Source organism: Manacus candei, unplaced genomic scaffold (genome assembly GCF_025592945.1).
Source record: "Manacus candei isolate 608988 ecotype Guabito, Panama unplaced genomic scaffold, ASM2559294v1 h1tg000049l, whole genome shotgun sequence".
Classification (NCBI taxonomy): domain Eukaryota; kingdom Metazoa; phylum Chordata; class Aves; order Passeriformes; family Pipridae; genus Manacus; species Manacus candei.
In genome coordinates, this window is record NW_026138097.1 from 11,329,168 (window position 1) to 11,349,643 (window position 20,476).

At 39.2% G+C, this 20,476-nt stretch overlaps 1 protein-coding gene across 2 annotated transcripts in view; it reads right to left on the reverse strand.

The window, feature by feature from the left end:
• Positions 1–8,336, reverse strand: part of RNF182 (ring finger protein 182) — a 37,126-nt gene extending 28,790 nt beyond the window's left edge. For both annotated transcript variants that reach the window (XM_051799271.1, XM_051799272.1), the window contains exons 1-2: positions 7,835–8,336; positions 1,668–1,796 (exon numbers count right to left, since the gene is read on the reverse strand). The gene's annotated coding sequence lies outside the window, so the exon portion shown is untranslated. The remainder of the gene's footprint in view (positions 1–1,667; positions 1,797–7,834) is intronic.
• Between the last annotated feature and the right edge of the window lie 12,140 nt (positions 8,337–20,476).

Below are 20,476 nucleotides of genomic sequence, written 5' to 3' on the forward strand. Positions count from 1 at the left end.
TGCTTTGGCTAACACTGCTGATGTGTGAGCAGCAAAATAAAATGTATAGGACAACTCTTTGGAAGACCTTTAAAAAAAATTAAAATCTGTGTTCCAATGAGGTTGGCTTTCTTCACTCATGCAGGATCAAAAGTGAAATAAAGGGGTGAAAAAACTAAGGATAGAGACATAATACTGCTATTGAAAGGGGTGCAAAGTGGTACAGCATAAAGGAGGAGGCATCGACTATGCAGCAGGATTGTTTATTACAAGTTACTATTTTACAGTCAGTGGACAGATACTTCTTTTTTGGACATGAATTATGTCCACAGTTGCACTTTACTGATCATACTGTGTGAAATTGTTTCTCTTCCTAGAGCAACAGGCAAACAAAAGGTGACAGGGCTGAACTTTTTGTACAGTAATTTACAGCACTGTATGCAGGAAATTTCCACACATGTATCTGTGATGTCAATTTATACCCTTGGTCTGGCTGGTAAATATAAATATACATGTACATATATTTGCATAATTTTAAACATTCTAGCTCTCTTGAGAAGGTAGAGTGTATAAATGTGTGTCTGCACATGTATGTGGACTAGAACTACAGAGAATTTACCCTCTCAAGAGACCTACAAAGGATTCTGAATACACACATATGCACTATATGAGCTATCTATATAAATGAGTGAGGGAAGCATGATATTAATATTATTAAAACTGAAAATTAATTAAAAAACTGACAGAACTGACATTTCTTTTCATGAATAATTCTACTTTACGGAAACAGAAAAATAGGTAGATGACTTAATTTTCAACACAGCATGAAGTTCAGAAGGCTGTTCAATTTGTTCATAGCCATATCTGAATATCAAAACTGCATTTATACAAGAACCATGCCAGAAAGTTTCTTGCTATGTGTAATTGTGATATGCTTCCCTCCCCCCAGTCCCAAAGTCAATGAGAATTCATATTTTAATAAATCTATGCCAATATTCGCTACCGAACCCTTACATTTACACCAGTGAACACACTGAAAACTATCCTCAAACCCTAAAAACCACACTTCAGCAAGAAGCAGATGTTTTGGCCAAGTTACAATATATTCATAAAAACAATTTTCTTAATGCAAATGCTGCCAGATCCATTACCACAGCACACTACTGTAGGACAAACTATCTTGGGAGATATACCAGGGAAGGGTAGGGAGGCACAATTGCACTTAATGTTTCTCTATTTCAGGCTTATAAAATGCTTTAACTTGCCTGTTAGATGGCATGGCAGTCATGTAAGAAAGTTTAACTTATTCTTCAGAAACAGATGACACAAAATTTACCGGAAACTTGGTTCCTTTGGGATTTTTGTGGGATTCATCAATATGCAATATTATTACATCATTTTTACATCACCTGCACACCATAAATTTTCAGCTCTGACTTGCTCTTTCCAACTCTTGCAAGAACTGTTTCTCTATTTTCCCATCCAAGAAAGCATCCTTCTTCGGATCCCTACCTGAGCACATGTACAAGTCTCTACATGCTTAAGTTTCACTGAAAGTAGATGTATGCTTAAGTGTGATCCTATTGTCTTAAGACGATATTTTATATTCTAGAATATGGCAAAATACAACATATAAAACAGAAGTGTGATGCTTGAGAAAGTATTTTGGTGAGCTTCCAGGGACTTACCTGCCAGCTGCCAAGCTGGCTTATAGTTTTAGGCTCAATCTATTCATCCATCCATCACCAAAAGGTCTGAATGACTGATAACAAAAACAGATGAATCATCGATGGTATGCTCTCTGTTCTCTCTTTGTCCTGTGGGAGACATGGTATTTGACAATTAAGTTTAATATTTCAGGCTAAGAAAAACTTACAGTATAAACAGGGCAGTTTTATCTTACTGGATAGATACTCACACCTAATTTCTAAAAGATAGAGTGGGTTAGAAATGAAATTTTTCATTGTTAGCTGATTTTTAAATGACCAGGTACTCATGCCTATCATTTTGAGTGTAAAATACCCCCTAATGGCCAATGAAGAATAACATAAGCTATACAGACAGAAGGTGCTCTCCTTTTTGGTCTTTTCACATAGATCTGACTAGTAAGATCATATTTCATTTCCATAAACAAGTGTTATTCAAAGTGTCAGCTTTGAGCTTAATAGCACAAACATCAAGGACTTAATCTCAGAGACGTATTGGAAGGAAAAGACAACTTCTGGTCTGCCATGGAGATATCAGAGAAGAAAGGAGAAATACATTTGAATCTTAAAAAATGCAGAGAACACTTCCAGCTATCAACTTTTCTCAAGTGATACAAATAAAATGAGGAATTAAGAAAATTCAAAAAGCATTTCTCTTTAATATTTAAGCACTTTCTAGCTGCACTGTTACCATATCAGATCGCTATAGACAAAGCTATGACCATTCACATAAGCTGGATACCTAACTCACACTGTGAATGAAGCATGTAGATCAAAAATTCACAGCCTTTTCTCCACTAATACCTGCTAAAAGGGATTATCCAATAGGTATGTTTTAAATGAGAGGCTGAGAAGTAGGCTAATAAATTTTTTCACCTTTGGACTTGAAGGAAATATAAAATAACTTCTGATAAATTATATAGATTACACAAAAATTTGGCAGAAAATTAAATATCTAAGAAGACAGGATTATTTAGCAAACTGGGCTCATTCAAACAAAATGCACCTGAATACAACCAGATACAGAGATTCAAATTATCAAACCAGTCCCTGAGAATGGAGAACAATTTAATGGAAAACAAATAAACTGAAAAAATACAAAATCATAGAATAGAATAGTTTGGGTTGAAAGGTACCTTTAAAAGTCATCTAGTCCAACCCCCTTGAAATGTAGAAGGGACATGTAAAAGTCACAGAGGACAAATCACGGCAACATGGATGTAGCAACATGGGATAGTTGAGGAGGGAAACATAGCTGGGTTCTACCTCTAGATACCATTACCTTTTATGCTGCAGTGAAAGTCAAACTAAGATATTTTGTACAGTTCTGATGTTCACATTCTATAAAGGACATTGAACGACTGGACAGTTTCTCACAGAACAGTGAGATCAGTCACAAAAAAAATATTCAGGAGCTGAATAAAACTCCTTCATGTGAAGGCTTTAAAGAGCTCAATCTGTTTAGTTTGCCAGAGAATGAGAGGCAACTTGATTACAGGAATAAAGCACCAGGTACAAAAGCGCTCTTTGATTTAGTGGACGCAGTAAAATGTCTGTAATACGCTGAAAACAAATCCAAGAGCATTACAAAACATCAGCATTCCAATGAATATATGTATTACAATACAGTTTTAGTCATACAACAGCACATCATTTTCTGCCACAGGAAGCTTCATTGAGTGTGCAGTATAGTCGGTTATTTAGTGAATGCTTTGTTTTACTCTCATTGTTTAATTTGTGGTCCTGCAATTCATTCATTGTACTATGTGAACCTAGCACCAAACACTTCATTGTTCACTTTTTTTTACTTTCATTTAGTTGTCACTTTAACAGCACACAAGTATAACTCAATGAACTACAAAAGATCCAGGAAGATAAAAGCCCTCATTACACACACGTTATACAACAGCCCACATGGTGATTCAAATACTACCCAAAATTTCTGCTTAAGGTGTTTACAAAACTCTAGTTAAACAAACTACATTATTTGCAATAGCCGTAGATGCACTGGTAAGCCTCAACAAGTTTTTTTTCAAGAGTTACTTGGAGGAATTGTTTGAAGAGTGAAAAGCCAGTATCAGCTTGAGTTTTGAGTAGGTTTGTTTTCAACAGAGAATACTACTATGGAAATACTCCAGGTCCCCCATCACGTACTGGGAGACAAATGGCTTCTGCAGGTTCTTGGTAAACATCTGCAGGGTACCTCCTCAGCGCTCAAGCCATACTTTCACATAAAGCTGTGCCACAGCAGAAGCTTCAAGGTCAGATGCTTTTTCAAGCAGACTCTCATCACTGCTTGTGAGTCACCAAGGGGGGAATATTTTCTTTCCGTTCACAAGAGAACATCTCTTGCCTGAGTACATCCATCCGAAATGTGAGTTTTCTTTCTTTGTCATGAATTGCCTGCCAAGATGAGTTCCCCTGCCTGGAACACCACCTGCCCTGAAACTATTATGAAAAGGTTTGGGTTTCTAGACCAACACCCTTTGCCACAGATATTGCCAATGAAACCTTGAAGGCTTACAAAAGGAGGTCTAAAAGAAGCCTTCAGCACCTCACTGGGCCATCGACTGTGAGGAACTGATGCACACAGTCTAATATCTACAGACTTTCCTGTCTGGGTCTCCACCAGCCTGTCCCTTTCCCGTCTCAACTTGACTCCTCCTACCAGTCCCAGGTAACTCTCCCACCTTGGCCCTTGACTCCAGGGCTACATCTCCATCATGGACCACACTTCAAACCCCATCTTGTTCCTCACTGCAGCTCTATATACCTTCAGGTTTTCTCAAATCCAGATTGTCACACCCCTTTCTTTCTAGCAGGCTGTCATTTCTGCAAATAACTTGGGCAATTCCTAATTAAGATAGGAAAGCCAAGAGATAAAACAGTCTATTCCATTTATTTCCCCAGTTTCTGAATATGGCAACACCAGTGGTAGTAATCTTTATAGATGCCACTTTCAAAATGTGATACATATCTACAAAACACCTGTGAACCTGAGTCTTTCAGGGAACTACAGCTTTGTAACACTTTGGTTAAATTTCCTGGAAATGGCAAGAAGTATCAGACAGAACCTAAATGAATTTGAAGTCTGCTCAACACTTCAGAGATATAACATCTCAGGTTTTCACACTACCTGGACTAAACTTTAACTGTTGCTGTGTTATTTGAACTTTTACTGAATGTTTATGTTCACCCATCTACAGTGGAAAAGATAAAATGGGAAAAGGAAAGGTATGTTGAATTATGGCATTGATTATGCCTAAAATCCTGCTACATCGTCTCTGCAGGAAAACCAAGCTGAATGAAACACAGAGGATTGGATTTTAAAAATTTTAGAGCTGTAGTAGGTTAAAAGCTGCACATATTGCACTTCATCTGTCTTTGCAAATGAATTTGAAACCTAAGGTACATTTTGAAGAGGCTCGAGCTCTTTGCATCTTACCACAGCACTCTCACATTTGCAAATGTTTTCTTTATACTAGAAAGTCACAATTGTCGTGTGTTATACACTGTGACACATAAAGTCCATACTATATTACTGTCAGAACAGCAGTTTATATTGGATAGGTAATGCTTCAGCACACAATGTATGCAAAGGCCACAGGAGAATTTCCTGAGCTTTGCTCTCCAAGGATCCCTAATACTCCTTAGCAACCTGTCTGGAAGGACTGAAATCACAACCTCTAGGCAGCAGTCCCTGTATATTTGAAATAGTTGCTGGCTACAGCAAGCACACGTACATCTCCAGAAAAAAAAATTTAACAGCTAGTCATCACACCCAGGATACAGACAAACATGTTAAACTCAGACTGAGGACAGCAAGAGGGGACTGGCAAACAGACCCCTGCAGTGGCCTTATATCAGTGCACAGAGTCCACAGCTTTAGAAAATGCTTTCATGAGAATTTCAGAACAGGCTTCTTATAAACCCAGTGTGGACTGAAGAACATCAGAAAGGTGTGACATAACTGAGAGATCTTAGCCTGAGAGACTAAGATCTAATTGTTAGAACAGTTTAGACCATCAGAAACCCTTATGCATGTCAGGCTCTATTATAGGATGTATTATCTGTACTGAATTATTGTGTTCTTTCCTGATACTGTCTCAGCTGCTACATTGTTTTTACCTCTGATAAACTTCATCTAGTGGAGTTTGCAATTGTTCCACAAGGAACAATTTCAGGACTGAAATGCCACTTGTTAGCGTAACTATATATATTTTACTTATCCCTTTTGCCTTTAAGGCAAGATCGTACTGAGTTTTGATATTTCTCATTCTCTGCATGCAGCTAAGGGAGTAGAAGTGTCCGGGTCTTTATTATACACAGCTGACCTTTTATTTCCTGCTAGGTGCATTCAATTTCAGATAGCCCAGAGTATGGTCTTGAAATGCTATTTTCCATCATGCTAAACTCATCTGAGGTCTCCATTTTTACACATCTAACAAACTCAAGAGTTTTCTTTCCAGTGTTGCATGGAAAAACAGAGGTCATTCAGAAGGTTATGACTTTTTCAACAGAACAACTGTTGTGACACTTTGGAAAACAGCAAAGGATAAGCACTTATAAACACTGGGCAAACCACTGCAATGAACATACCTGAGAAATTCCACCCTTTTTTTTTTTTTGTTGTTGCTGTTTTTAAAAAACTACATCTGAATTCCACTGCATCTACCACTACATTACTAGTTTAAATTTTATATTGAGAAATGTTTCAACTTTATTAAGCCTCATTTAAAACTTAATTTCATTTATACATCCTCTGCAAGAGAAGCCTGTCTCCATTTTCTATGCTACTTGTATTCATGATTGCTGAAGATTGCTGTATCTTCTCCTTCCACTATTTTCACATCATTTACTTAAATGGTATTGGTAGCTCCACTTAACATTTCACTTATGTTTCTCAAACTTCTTCCAGTCAACGCGTAGCCTTTGAGTTCTGATGCCCTGATACTACCTTATGCATAGAGTTTAAGATCTCTAATAATCTGATATTTAGATTACATATTACCTAAAATGTCAATTCTTGTCCACCACTCAATAACTATGATAGCCACTCTCCTCATCTCACATACTATTTCCCTTTTCCCCTTTGTTCACATTCAAGAAGATTCCCATCTAGAATATGCTGCTGGCTGCATACAAGTCACAGCACAATTTTGCCTTGCCTCGCTATCTAGTTTATTTCCTAAATCACTCAGCAACGAACCATAATGATTGCTCCTCAGGACCTCATCATGCAGGGTCAGTCGTTCTGTTATCACTGGGAAGTTCCTCTGAATTTTAAACTTCTGCTGAAATGCGTGGTTATTCTTACAGCCAACTACTATTCGGATGTTATTGATTGCAGCCACCACAAGCATTGCTCAGGCAGATGACCTGCTAATGACCTTCCCATCCACTCTCTAATATTAGTAGGTGAGGGCTGCTAATTCTTGCCTAACCTTGGCTGCACGAGATAAGCAAATGTTTATCACCTCTACCATCTTAGACTCTGACTCTGAAAGCTACACTCATTTTACCTAAAACCCTTCGGTACACTTACTCCTAGAAACAAGCAGTGATTTTTCTTGTTTATGTATAATACCAATCCTTTATATTTTTTTTTCCAAGTGGTGCATTTTAAAACTATTATCCTATTTATCATTACTTCATAAAGCTGAAGAAATGAAACTTTGCAACCCCAACATTTCCAGGTGGTCATTTTTTTTTTACATATATACCACCACCACCAAAACTATTATTATTATCATCATCATCAAGGGATAACCTTAAGGGACGAGGAGAAGCGCTGTCCCCGGTGCAGAGGGCGAGCCGAGCCCACTGGTTGCCGCCCGGGGCGCGGAGCCCGCCCGTGCCGTCCCCTCCCGCCGCCGCCGCCCCGGCCAGCGGGGGGTACCCGGGGGGAGCCGCACTACCGCCGCGGCCAACTCGGGAAGGGGCCGCCCGGGGCGTACCTGCGGCTCCCCTCCCGCACCCCTCCCCGCTGTCCATCGGTTGCCACAGACGCGAGCAGAGGGAAGGACGGACGGACGGACGGACGCCTCCCCCTCTCCCCCGCAGCCGCCGCCCGGCCCGCGGGGAGAGACCCCCTCTCCGCCGGCGGCAGGTCCCCGAGCCTCGCCGCCGGGCATCCTTTCGCCCCGTACCTGTCGCGGTGTCCTCGGGAGTGGGATCCGCGTCCCCCCGCAGCCCCGGCGCGGCAGCGGGCGGCCGGGCTTTGTTACTACTCGGAAGAGCCTCGGCTCAGCGCCGTCGCTATAGAAACTGGCTGCGCCTCGAACAGACACCGGCGAGTGGCGGGAGGGAGGCGGGAGCCGGGCGGAGGTGTGGGGTGAGGAGAGAGCCGTTCATTCAGGAATATCTTGGCCTTTTCCTCCTCCTTCGCCTCCGCCTGCAGCCAGCCCCCGGCACCGCCCAGCCCGGCCCGAGGGTGGGAAGGCGGCTCGCCGCCCTCACCTTGACCCGCATCCCTAGGCTAGGATATGGCCCCTTGGCTCAGAGCACCCCCGCCCCATCCTTGCCACCTCCTCTGGGAGACTTGCCCGCAAAACGCACACAGAGGTACACTCACACTCCGAGAGCGGACCTCAGGGCAGCGAGGACCCAGGGAGCACCCATACCGTGAAATGCCCGGAGTTGACCTGCACTCCCGCTCCTGCCCCTCCCTGCCTTTGCAGCCCGTTTGATCTCAGAGCATCACCACAAAACCCCGACAAAGCCGGGACCAAACTTTTTTAACAACAGCTTTTCATTTTGTGGAAGTGGTTTAGCTCCACATCCTCAGGTGAGGAACTGCTTTTGTGCGGGAACTTGCTGCTGGAACCCCTTTGGACGGCAGCTCGTGGTCGCTGAAGATCCAAGGATTCAGTAGGGTTCTGGAATTCTGTAGAGTATTTAGTATGATGCAGCAGACCCTAAGGGTTGAGGAGGTGTAGGGCCCACTGCCCTGGGCGCTGTGCAGGCAGCAAACGGGAAGGGAAACACGGGCTATGGGAAGGAAGAGGAGGGAAAGGCTGAGAATTGATCAGGGTAAAGTGGCCAGGTGGGTGTGAGTTATCATTGTGTTCTGCCAATTTTTAGATTTAGGGTCTTCCTTCTGTTATTTTGAGTCTAGGGAGTAGCATGTTTTCCTACAGCAACAGCCTACAGCGTGTCATGGGTGCCCATCTTCACATCATTCTCCCTGCTTGGCACGACTGACAAAAGCTGAGGCAGTCCCTCCTTTCTTCTTCTTTTCCTCCTCCACTGGAGGTCCAGTCGTATCAATTTGTTGAATCTATTCTCTTCTAATTTCTCTGCCTGAAACATTCTTATTCTCTCTCTCAGTAGTAGTAAAGTTGATAAAACATCCTTCAAAGTGCAAGATGGATCTCCCCTTTTCTCTTTCCCTGGTTTGTATTGATTAAACTGGACTTTTTAAGTTTGCCAGACAGAAGAAGCCCAACATGCAAGGAACAACTCAGAGGCTGCATTATCCATCTCAGCTACTGCTAAGCTACAGGGGATGACTATTAAGTATCAGCACTGCAAGTCACTGTGAGTTGATGAATCTGCGCCAAGAGCTGCTGGCACACTGCAGAAAATACTCTTTAGGAAGAGTTTGCCAAAGACAAGAAAGACCCCCACTAGAGCTCTTCACAAAACAACGTGGCTTACAGCAGAGTTGCTGGCAGACCTTAACACAGCCAAATGACAATGATGGCATAAATGAGGGAGACAGAAGGTTGGGTACAAAAGACAGGGGGTCACCACATATCTATCTATCTATCTATCTAATTGCATGCTAAATATTAATTCTAGAATTTAAAAAAAAAAAGTAAATCCAGTCAGAGCATAGCAGAGCTTATTTTTTTTGTTTGTCTTACCTTATAGTGAATTTGCTTGCTCTGAAGTGAAATATCTGCCACATGCTGGATCTCATAGCATAGGAGAAATTCTGCTCATTTTTCCTGGTATAAAAGAATGCTCACATCCTTTTAATCAAATGGAGTATCAATATTCATAACAATTCAAACAACTATAGTTTAAAAAACCCCTAAGACGCTGGAAAGCAATTCATATTACAAAATCTTTTAGAAGAATAAGAATGCTTTTTAACTTAAGGTGCATTTAGAGAAGAGAGTTGAGCAACATAAACGTTGCTTAAAGAAATGGTCATTGTTTTGACAGCAAGAAATGCAATGCTGTTGCTATTCCGCCTATTCATTTTTCTTACAAAATAAATTCATAACACTTTCTCCCAGGTGGAGGCACAGGAAGAGATAGAAAAATTATAGGGAAGACATACTTACTATCTGGTCTTCACTGATACAAGGCACCTGAGTACTGATATCATTTTGTGTGTTCCTGGGGCTTTTAATCTTCAATGCAGTTTTACACACAGACTTATAAACATATCCCTCTCTAGGCTGAAGGTGAAGAATAACATTTCCAGAAGGGGCAATTGAGATGATTGGATGATATCTTAAAATACTTGCAGGAAAACTCAACAGAATGTATCTTAGTACTGTGCAGATATCCATGCCCTCTAGATTACTTTTCCTTGTTAGGGTTACAGTGGTATTTTACTAACAGAGATGAGCCATTTTTGTAGATGGATATCACCCGTATCTTTAGGACAGAACCTTAGCCAGTTCACTGTTCTAGTGCTTGTAAAGTATTTTACTGTGTGGTTTTTGTTCTTTTTCTTTTTTTTTTTTTAACTCTACTTGAAGTGTATTTAATTTTAGCTAGCTTAATGCCGTTTGGAGCCTAACTTTTGCAATACTATTTACAAAGTAGGGCTGTTTGCAGTCACAATAGTTCTATATGTATAATGAGGGGAATGAAACACAAGAATATTAAACTCTTGCATTGCAGTCATTAATCAGTATTAAATCAGCATTTTGTAAATTTTGTAAAATTTTAACAGTGAGTTATCCTGCCTTTCTGGTTTGACATTTTGTCCCTATTTCTCCCAATTTGGCTTAAGGACAATATGTTTGAAATACACAACTGGAATGCCTTCTGGCAATAATTTTTAAGAAGCGTCTACTTCTTTGGGGGAGGGTGACAAAACCCCCAAAAAAGAACATCTAAAAAAATGTGTACTATGTGTGATATGACCATAGGCAGCTTCTGACTCAGCAGTGACATGTGCGTCTTTCCTAGAGTAGAGGATTTTTTCCAGTAACTTGGTGTACTGAAGGAATTCATTGTGGAACATTGAACATTCATATGGAGCAGAATAGCCTTTGATGGTGTCCCTTCTTTTTTGCCGTTTGTTCTCACACCAAACAGCATTCATCCCACCAAACACTTTTGGCCTATTTGTTCCTTGGAAGCAGAGCAAAGTATCCTTAACTATCACTAAAACCTTGAATAAAGAATGCTTCAGCTGAAGGAATGAAACACATTCTTATCACATAACATTAAAACAAAAGAGAGGGGTAAACTGTGATAAAATTGAAGGAACAATATTTAATACTAATATTAATTATCATTACTACTATTATTATTATAATTGTGGTGCAGCTTCTAGGCTGTACCAACACCAGGCACTGTTTTCCCACAGAACAAAAATATAGGCAATTTCTGCCCAGAGGAGTTTTTCTTAGAATTAAATGTTTTTCCTGAGGGCCTGAAATGCCATTAGTTACACATTTGGGTAGTGGTGAGTGCAGTGGGACCTAATTTAATTGCAGCCTTTTAGATATGTGTAATATAAATTTTAAATAATGTAATAATTTTAGTAATAACTTTGACAATAGACAGTGCAAAACCATTTTTCTGTGTCTGTAGGCTAGCAGTCCTTTTGGAAATAAGAGACTTTGGAACCTGGAAAATGAACTGAAGTGATAATTGAAGGAAGCAATAAAACATGAGTATGCTAAAATAGGGGATGAACTCCTAGGTTCTGTCTGTGTAAAAGGAAAATATCCTTTCCCCAGAGCATTTTTTTTTTTTTTACCTTGGGCAGAAACGTGTATTTTAAACCACTGCTTGAGATTTCTGGATATCCTGAGGAGACAAAGCTACAGCAGTACAAAAGGACTGGAATGCCAGAAGGACGCAGGTCCTCCCCAGCTTTGCCAGCTGCTTCTTACAGGCAGCCACCACAGCAGCCTTAGTGGCTAGGAGTGGTTTTTAGGGGTGAGGGACACAAAAAGTAGGGAAGGAGAGCTTGAGTAGGAGAAATGTAGATACCAGATCCACGGTATCTGGGGCATGCTCAGATTCACAATCTTCCTATTTCTAGGTCTACTTTTTTACCCCATTGGGAAGATGTTGGCATAAGGAAACTTAAGTATGTATACATATGTCCAGACTTGCAGCTGATCACTTAACAAAATAATTGTCAGAGGTTTATAAAGGGTCCTATAAAAACTTGTGGTGGGAGACAAAGTATTGCTGGGCGTTCAAAACTGTCAGAAAGCAAATACTACTACTATGCGGTTGCCTTTCAACATGACCTGGCTCATGCCCGCCCTTCACCGTGTAGTGCCTTGCTGAGATACCACAGCCACTGAAAACAAAACAGTGAGTTAGTCTGCTGAGAAACAGGCAATATACAAGTTGAAGTGCAGTGCTGTACCATTATTGACATGCTTGACTGTGCTTGTATTCACTGTGTGGGGCAGCGTAGATGCATCCCAAGTGCATATATACACTTAGAGGCCTCCCATGACAACATTGCATCTCAAGGAAAGACATGAGTTAAAAGGGCATGTTAAAAATATTATTGATCTGGAAAGAGATGAAATGATGTGACAACCTACAGAACGAATACCATTACTTAATTTTGCTTACTGCCAAAGAGCCTCAGAGATAGTGAAAAGAAGCCTATCCTGAGATAGTGAAAAGAAGCCTATCCTAAGAAGCTGAATAAACATCACAGTGGCCGGAGCGATTAATGCTGGGAAAGCATTACATTGGATGGCATATTTTGGGTTACTCACACAAACTACTGGGTCCTTAATTGAGTGCAACTCCTCAGAAAAAAAATCCTGGCATTATTGTGAAAAGCTCAGTGAACATCGGCGTTGAACGAAATGCTAGTGTGAAAGAAAAAAAATCAAACTGGAAACATTGTAATTTCCACAGGTTGGTTCTTTGCTACATCTTGAGTTCTTTGTTCAGTTTGGGAATTCAGCTGCAAAATAGATATAGCAGACAGAGAGATTGTTGGGAGACAGGCAAGGCAAATGATAGACATTGAGGGAAAAATTTTGTATCTCAATGGCATGAAGAAAGGACATGAAAGAGCTTTATAAAAAATAATGAATGCTACAAAGAGGATAAATAGTGCACTTCTAGTCACCTTTTTTTTTTTTTTTAATAATTTAAGAACAAAAGTGCATCCGGTAGAATTAAAAAAATATAAATTTGAAAGTGATGAAAGGAAATATTAGCTATTAAAGTGAAAGCATTTGCTGTTACATGAGATTAAATTTAGAGAAAGGATTAGATTGTATAAAACACATAAAGAGATAGAAACCTTAACATTTCGATGCATAAGCCTGTCATTAAGCTAGAGGGACAGAGAAAGAAGCATTAACAGAAACTGCTCTTTAGGCAAATTACTGGATTTCTTGAAGCTTCTTCTGAAGCAGCTTTTGCTGGTGGTTAGGGGGAGAAGATATGGTAATAGATGATACCGCTTCTCATCTGATATGGAGATTCTTTTTCTTATCCAGGAGGGACTAATATCCCGCCACGGACAGTCACCCCTTTATGCCTGGGTGAATATCCTCTCCAATTGCACAACTGTGTGTTTCTTTTTCCACAGTTCACCCAGGACAATATTGCTGGAAACCCACAAACTGTTCTTTTTAGACTCATTTGTAAATTTGGCCTTCAGGAACTCAGGTATCTAAAGACACATCTATGTAATAGGTATAGACCTGTATTTGTATGCTTCACGATCTAAGTAATTCTGCAAAGCACCATCTGATTCCAGTCTGAAAACCTCTTGATTACTGTTGCTGGTAACTCGCTGTGTGGTTCAAACTTAACCCAGCTCAGGGGTAGATTGAATATGTGACCCATTAATGTTTCTTCAAATAGATGCAAACTTACTAGGTGAAAACCAACAGAAGCTAGGTTCTTTGGAGGCAGAATGTTTTCATTTTTTAAATATGTTACAATCCCCAGTCTATGAAATTTTCACTTCAAGCCTTGCAGTCATTAGTCACACAAAATTCCCAGTTGGAGACATTAGGAGTTTTTTTTCTTCCCCACAGTAATTTAGATTCATCCATTTTAGATATATATTTTCCGTGCTCAGTACAACACCAAAAAGAGTAGGGACTTCATCTTGGGAAAGATAACAGTGTGACAAGAACACATATCCCAAGATGTTTAGCTAAGAGAAAACTACTTTCACTTCACACAGATTTACTTACATATGAACCTGAATTATGCTTAAATTTGATAGTGAATTATGATGTCAGTACAGAGCACTACCACACCTGTTGCCTTCTCAACTGTCTTATAAGCCTCATCATCCAAACAAGTCCTCAGACTTAAGTTATCTGTTTAGTACTTAGGAATCACAGTTTTTTCAATGCTATTGTGCATTAAACCAGTCTGAAATTGTCCAAGTAGGTTGACCAACTTGGTTTTATATTTAACTTTAACAACTTTAACAGATTCAAAATGTGCCCATCGTTTCTTGCCTCACACAAAAAACTCTATCACAGGCTCACAGCTGGACTCTGTGCAGCAATTTAGTACCAGCAATGGCTGTTCCCCTTTGCATTTCCTAACCACATCACAAAATGCGATAGCACAGCTAAAGCAATTGCAGAAAACTGTAACAACTGCATTTCAATAGTCATTTGCCATCAACCCTATCTATATAATGTTTTGTTCTTGGGTTTTTTTGTTTGTTTGTTTTTAAAGCCAGGATGAATTTCAATAAAAATGTTGATGAACCATTACACATCCCACCCCTGTCCCAAACAATAGTAAGGAACAAAATAGCAACCTAATGGTAGCTCAGCTTTCTCTGGGATATGATTCCATATCTATCACTGGCATGAAAATTTTTGATTGCATTCATTTTATTGAATTGATAGCATTCACATTATGTCCTAACATCCTAGCTTTCTTAAGGTATACTAGTTCCCAGAGGAAATACACATTCTGTGAGATATGAAGGAGTCGGTAGGCTAACATTAATTACGTTGTGAGAGAATATCAGAAGCCCTAATGCCTGAAACCTCTATAAACACAGTTTGCTGCTTCTTAAAGTTTGAAAAAATGAAGCCAAGAAAACCAAACAAGAACACAAAACACTGCGGCTTCCAGGTTTAAAAAAAAACAAACAAAAAATGAGAAACCAAAGAAAGACACTATATATTTTCCTTTCAACTTCCTCTTTACTTTGAATATATTTTCTTGTTTGTTGGTTAACTGCACATAAAGGAGTTAATGATGCATATAGTAAGAAGTCCACTGCAGGCAGAATAATGTTGAATAAATGTTTCTGCATCACTAAGATCTGTAAGCCCCAATGGTAACTTCAATATCTGAATCAATGATTTGCGATTAATTATTACTTTCCTAAAATCAATTTTGCATATAATAAATTTAACTCTTATGTTAAATATTGCTTGCCTTGTGCAAAAAACCCCCAACTTAAATTGTCTTATGGTAAAAGACAATTGGAGAACCAAAGTAAAAAATGAACACAGAACAAAATTTAAGTGAATTTGAGGAGAAGGGAAGAAATTCAGAAAGGTTGGCTTTAGTTAGGGAAAAAAATAGTTTTGAAATATTATTTGTCATTGAAATAAGTCAACAGTCTACATTTAATTTGGATTCTTGCTTTTCTCCACTTTTCATTATTTCCAGATTTACCCGATAAGCACAAAATATAAAATCTGGTTTTGTTTGTATAGTCAATAAAAGTCTCCTAAGGCTGGCTTAGGTCTTTACTCTTCTACAACTTGTGGAGAGAATATAGTGTAGATCAGCCACAGAGAGGTTTTACTTTCCAACTCATCTGCAATAACAAGGGTTGTATATAGGATTGTAAATCACAGTGGAGACTTGTCATATGGAAGGAAGAATAGAGTAGCTGGTTGAAATAGAATCACATGCAAACAACCAAATATGTCCTTACAGAGCTTTTGCCATTGTCACCAAGAGCTCTTCTATTCTACCAGATAAAATTTGTGTACATCTGGTAGAAGGCAAAACTCCTCAAAATGTGATAACTCTTTTGCCAAACAAAACTTATTTTGAAATGGATACAGCTCTTGAGTATAAACAGGGAATGGAGTGACTTCCTTTAGGTGGGTCAAAAATACGGAATCTGCACTTAAGGGACACATGGACATTTGGATTTTTTTTGAGTTTGTATTATTTCCCTTGTTGATTATCTGGAACTGCTGGTAGTAATGTAGAGAATGGAATTTCACATTGCACCCCAAGTGTTGCATTGCAAACACGAGACAATTTCATTCAGAAAATAGGATGCTTTAATTTGTACAAAGTAATGTCTGACCCTATTTGAGTAAAAACTCCAACAAACCAAAACAAATAAAGAATGTTCTGAAAGCTCTTGCATCTCATCAGCCTTTGCAGCTGCTTCTTGTCCCCTTGCCTGATTCTGAACGTGGCATGGTGACAAACACACGTACGCCTGCTGTAGCCACTCTTCACAAGTACCTCCGCCTGTGCCGCCACCTTGACATGCCACTTATGGGTTTGATGTTTCAATCGCTGGCGTGAGAGACAAGGCTATTTTTTTATACAACTTTATGGCACTTTTAGCTGAGGTGTGATGATAAGCTTTTCATTAATGCACTGATTCACAAGTTTCAGGGAGCATTTCAGCCATCAGTGGGAAACCTTCATTGACGTGGATGAAAACCAAGGTGGAGGGACGCCCACGGGGTAAAACAATGGTGATAGAGACCTCCACGGAATTTTATACTGAAGAGTAAAAGAACACATGATTTAACAGCTGTCAGTCCCTACAGTAATTCTCACTGCCTGTTGTCAAATGGATTTTGCCCATGTCAATACTGGATAAGACTGGTGAGCTGCCAGCATATGTCCTACCCAGCTGCAGCTGGAAACCCACTGGGCTCTCAGCAAGCTACACATTTCTCCTGTTTTGCCACAGGGACAGCTACCATTGGCAATGTACTTCCTAAGCTCAGAGAGCTAGTCGATGGGAGAAAACCTGTTGGTCTCAATACATTACTCATTTTGTTTTGGCCCTATATGCCTTTTGTGTTCAAAATTCTGACATCTTGAAAGAGAAAGAAAAGAGAAAGGAGTAGGAAGTAGGAGGAGAGACAATATGTTATAGACATAAGCAATTTTTCTTATTGTGTTTTCATTACTTTTGCCATTATGTCCCTGCTCTTTGATAAATGTATAATAAAACTACTCCTTAATTGGAAGGAAGAAAAGCTAATAAAAATACATGCTACACAAAATACCATGACACAAAGTACCTTAAAGGTTTTTTTTTCCTTTTTAGGGCACTCTCATCCTAGATAGGTTTATATATACCTAGTAAGAACAAATCTTTATTAATTTATAAATATATATTTAAAAAAATCAGTGTACCAGGCTTATGGAGTATTGTAAGATATTGATTTAGAATACTGTGAATCTGGAAATCTGATTCAGTATAATTTAAAGGGAAATTCCACACTTTGTTAAGAAAGGAAGAAATTGCTTTCAGGAGATACATTTTAACATTTTAAAGGACAGTTCTTGTCTTGGAAAGCAGCTTAGAGGTTTGAAATAATGGAAGTAGTCCCAGAGGAGATTAATTGACAACATGCAGGTGAATGGGTCAATTACACAAATCAGCTGATTTAATCACAGGGATTTGCAGCTTTGTCACTTTGACAGAGTAATAAAGAAGTTTATCATATCCTGTAGATGCCATCAGACAGTTTGGCCTGCTACAAACATGATGTTGTCACACCTGAAAAATTTTCTGTGGTCATTATTGGTATATACTGTGGTTACAATGACAGTTTTTTGCTGCAAAGGGTAATCAAAGCTAGTATCTTTTTCTCTGCTTTCTCTCTATGTCTATGAACACATCAATAATAGATTTCAATATTTCGAGGGTCAGCGGAGTCAACAGCTAAACTGACTTTTGAGAAAAATGTGATAATGCTGCAGGCCATCATACTTGTGAGGATTTTTATATTGTGCAAGTGTTTGCTTATCTACTTCTAAGCCCAGGAAGCTGGATATATAGTGAAGAAGGAATGACATAGGGCATTACAAATCTCTTGGCAGATAATACAGTGTTTTACACAGAATTTGTGTCAAGCATTCCATAGGTATCTGTGTGGCTGTTTTCTTGACAAGATGATGAAGTGGCATTTCAAGACCATCCTTGGTGAATGCTACAGAACTGCAATTGTGTATATCCATCTCTGCACTTTTATGGGCACTATTACAAATGAGGGTTATACACACGCTTCCTGAGATTGCCCATCCAAGTAGGATAACCTGAAGAGAATAATTTGCTAATTTTCCTCTACACACCTGCAGTATTATAGCTGCAAAATGAAACATGCAGCATCTTATTCAAAATATGTGCTGAAAACCAAGTCCCCTATTACAATGAAAACTGGCAGAATCCGAAAATGTTTCTAGCAATATGCAGCTGGTGTGATCAGCTGTAAAATTTTCTAGAAGCTGTACTGAAAATGCTGTAATTCTTTTTACTCTCTGTAAGCATTAGTCTTTGCCTGACTAGCCTCTCTTAAGGCTACACAGGGTGTTGTTGCCACCTAGAGTCAGTTCATCAAAACAGTTGTTCTGCATGTCTTTTTTTTCCTGTCTGCTTAAGGAAAAAGGAATACTCCAGCATACCCAGATACCTCCCACCCTGTCATTCAGCCTTGTTTTTTTCCACTACAAAGCCCCCCCCAAAAAACCCTAAAAACCATACAGGTGGGTTTCCAACAAACTGACTACCTCTACCTGAATTGCTGGAGAATGCAAGACAGTGTGTAGCCTTACATTCACTAGGGTCTGCAGAGAGACCACTTGCACTCATCAGTGATCTTGACCTTTGAGGATGGAAGCACAGCTCTGGTCTCTTCAACTAAACCAACTAACTCAGGGGCAACAAGTGCAGTGCCAAGGTTACGTGTGGCGTTGCTGGGGTGCTTTGCTGGTGGATTATCTGGATCTAGGGCCTTCATTCCACCCATCTTCCCTTTTCTTTCTTCAAACCACAGAGTTCATATATCATTGCTTTTGGTCATGTGGAGATACATGGCACACAGGATCAGGAAAGAAATTAAATGTTGAGATGAAAGCTGGTGGAAAATAAAATCCCACTGAAGGTTCAACACAACTGCTGCAGATTCACAACTCTTGTGTAGGTGGAGTCTCCACTTCTACATTGGACAATAAAACACTTGCTTCTGAAACAAAATCAGTATATCGATTATATTGACTTCTATATTTTATCCAATTTTATTCCCACTTCTATATTTTATTCCATTTTATTGCCAGAGTAACTGGAAAACTGAAACTGCACAGAATTTTGACTAACATCCCAATATTGTTCTCACTGCTCTCTTGTGCATCCATTTCTAATAAAAATTTTGAATTATTTGTACTCTAATATAATCTTGGGGAGTCCTAGAGCAACTACAACTAGTGAAATCTTTAAAAAAGAAAGAAAGGAAAAATTCTCAGTAATGCTCATTCTGAAGTGCAAACATTCCTAAGGCAGAGAATAAAGGAGAGTAGGGGAGATTAGAGATGCTCAAGCCCTTTTCACTGACTACCTGGTCATCTCCCATCTCTGCCAGAAAAAGAGCTCCAAACATGAACTTTTGTAGTCCATACCTGCCTGACTAGACATTTCACAAGATAATTGATTGATTCAAGACTTTAGAAAGGTAAAATATCAGGACAGATAAGTAATGAGGGTGAAGTGGTGGTGGAAAAAATTAGGAAATCATCTCAGGAGAAATTCACATTTTCCAAATGCATGGGAAAAATATTACATGTCTGTATTGAGAAACCGTAGATGAAAAAGGAAACCAAGGGTTTATGAAAAATATCAGTTCCATCAATTTATTCAGGCTGAATATGCTTTTCAGAGCAGATTTAGAATTCTGCTAGAATAGATTTCCCTCTAGGATCACTTGTTTTTGACATTTATCATTCAGAACGATCAAGAATAATTTCTAATATAAACATTCTGCTTCCACCATCAGTAAAAATGTCTCAGTCTCCATGGCATATGTAGCTATGTGCTGAAATATTTGTGATATTTTTAAGTTCATGTAATTCTGCTTTTTTGCTGAGGGAAGTTGACATTTTGATTGACCACTTTAAACAGCTAGGAGACTAATACTCTGTTCTCCCCTGGAATTATGGCCAGGCTTCCTACGACTTGTTATTCCCCATACTCATTTAAGAAAAAGACTCAAACTGACCAGCTAACTATTGCTGAGTCTTTGGATGAAGGGCAGTAAAAACCTCTTCCTGAAAAAAAAAAATGTTTTTTTCTCTCTTTATCTCCCCTCAAACTGCCCATTCCCTTTATGAAAATGAACAATCTAGAATTTTTAATTTAAGATACAATTTACAGAATAACCTGTATGTGTATATCATCTCAAACAAATGACATATCTGCTGCTTGTTGGTGGCTTTGTCATTTTGAACACTCATGCTACATTGATTTCTCTTCTGCTTTTGAAATACACGGGCTAAATTGTAATACCCAGAATGATTCAGAGGGTGAGGAGGGAACACAAGGAGATTTTCAGTAATTCCTTCTAGCCTTATACAGTGATGAA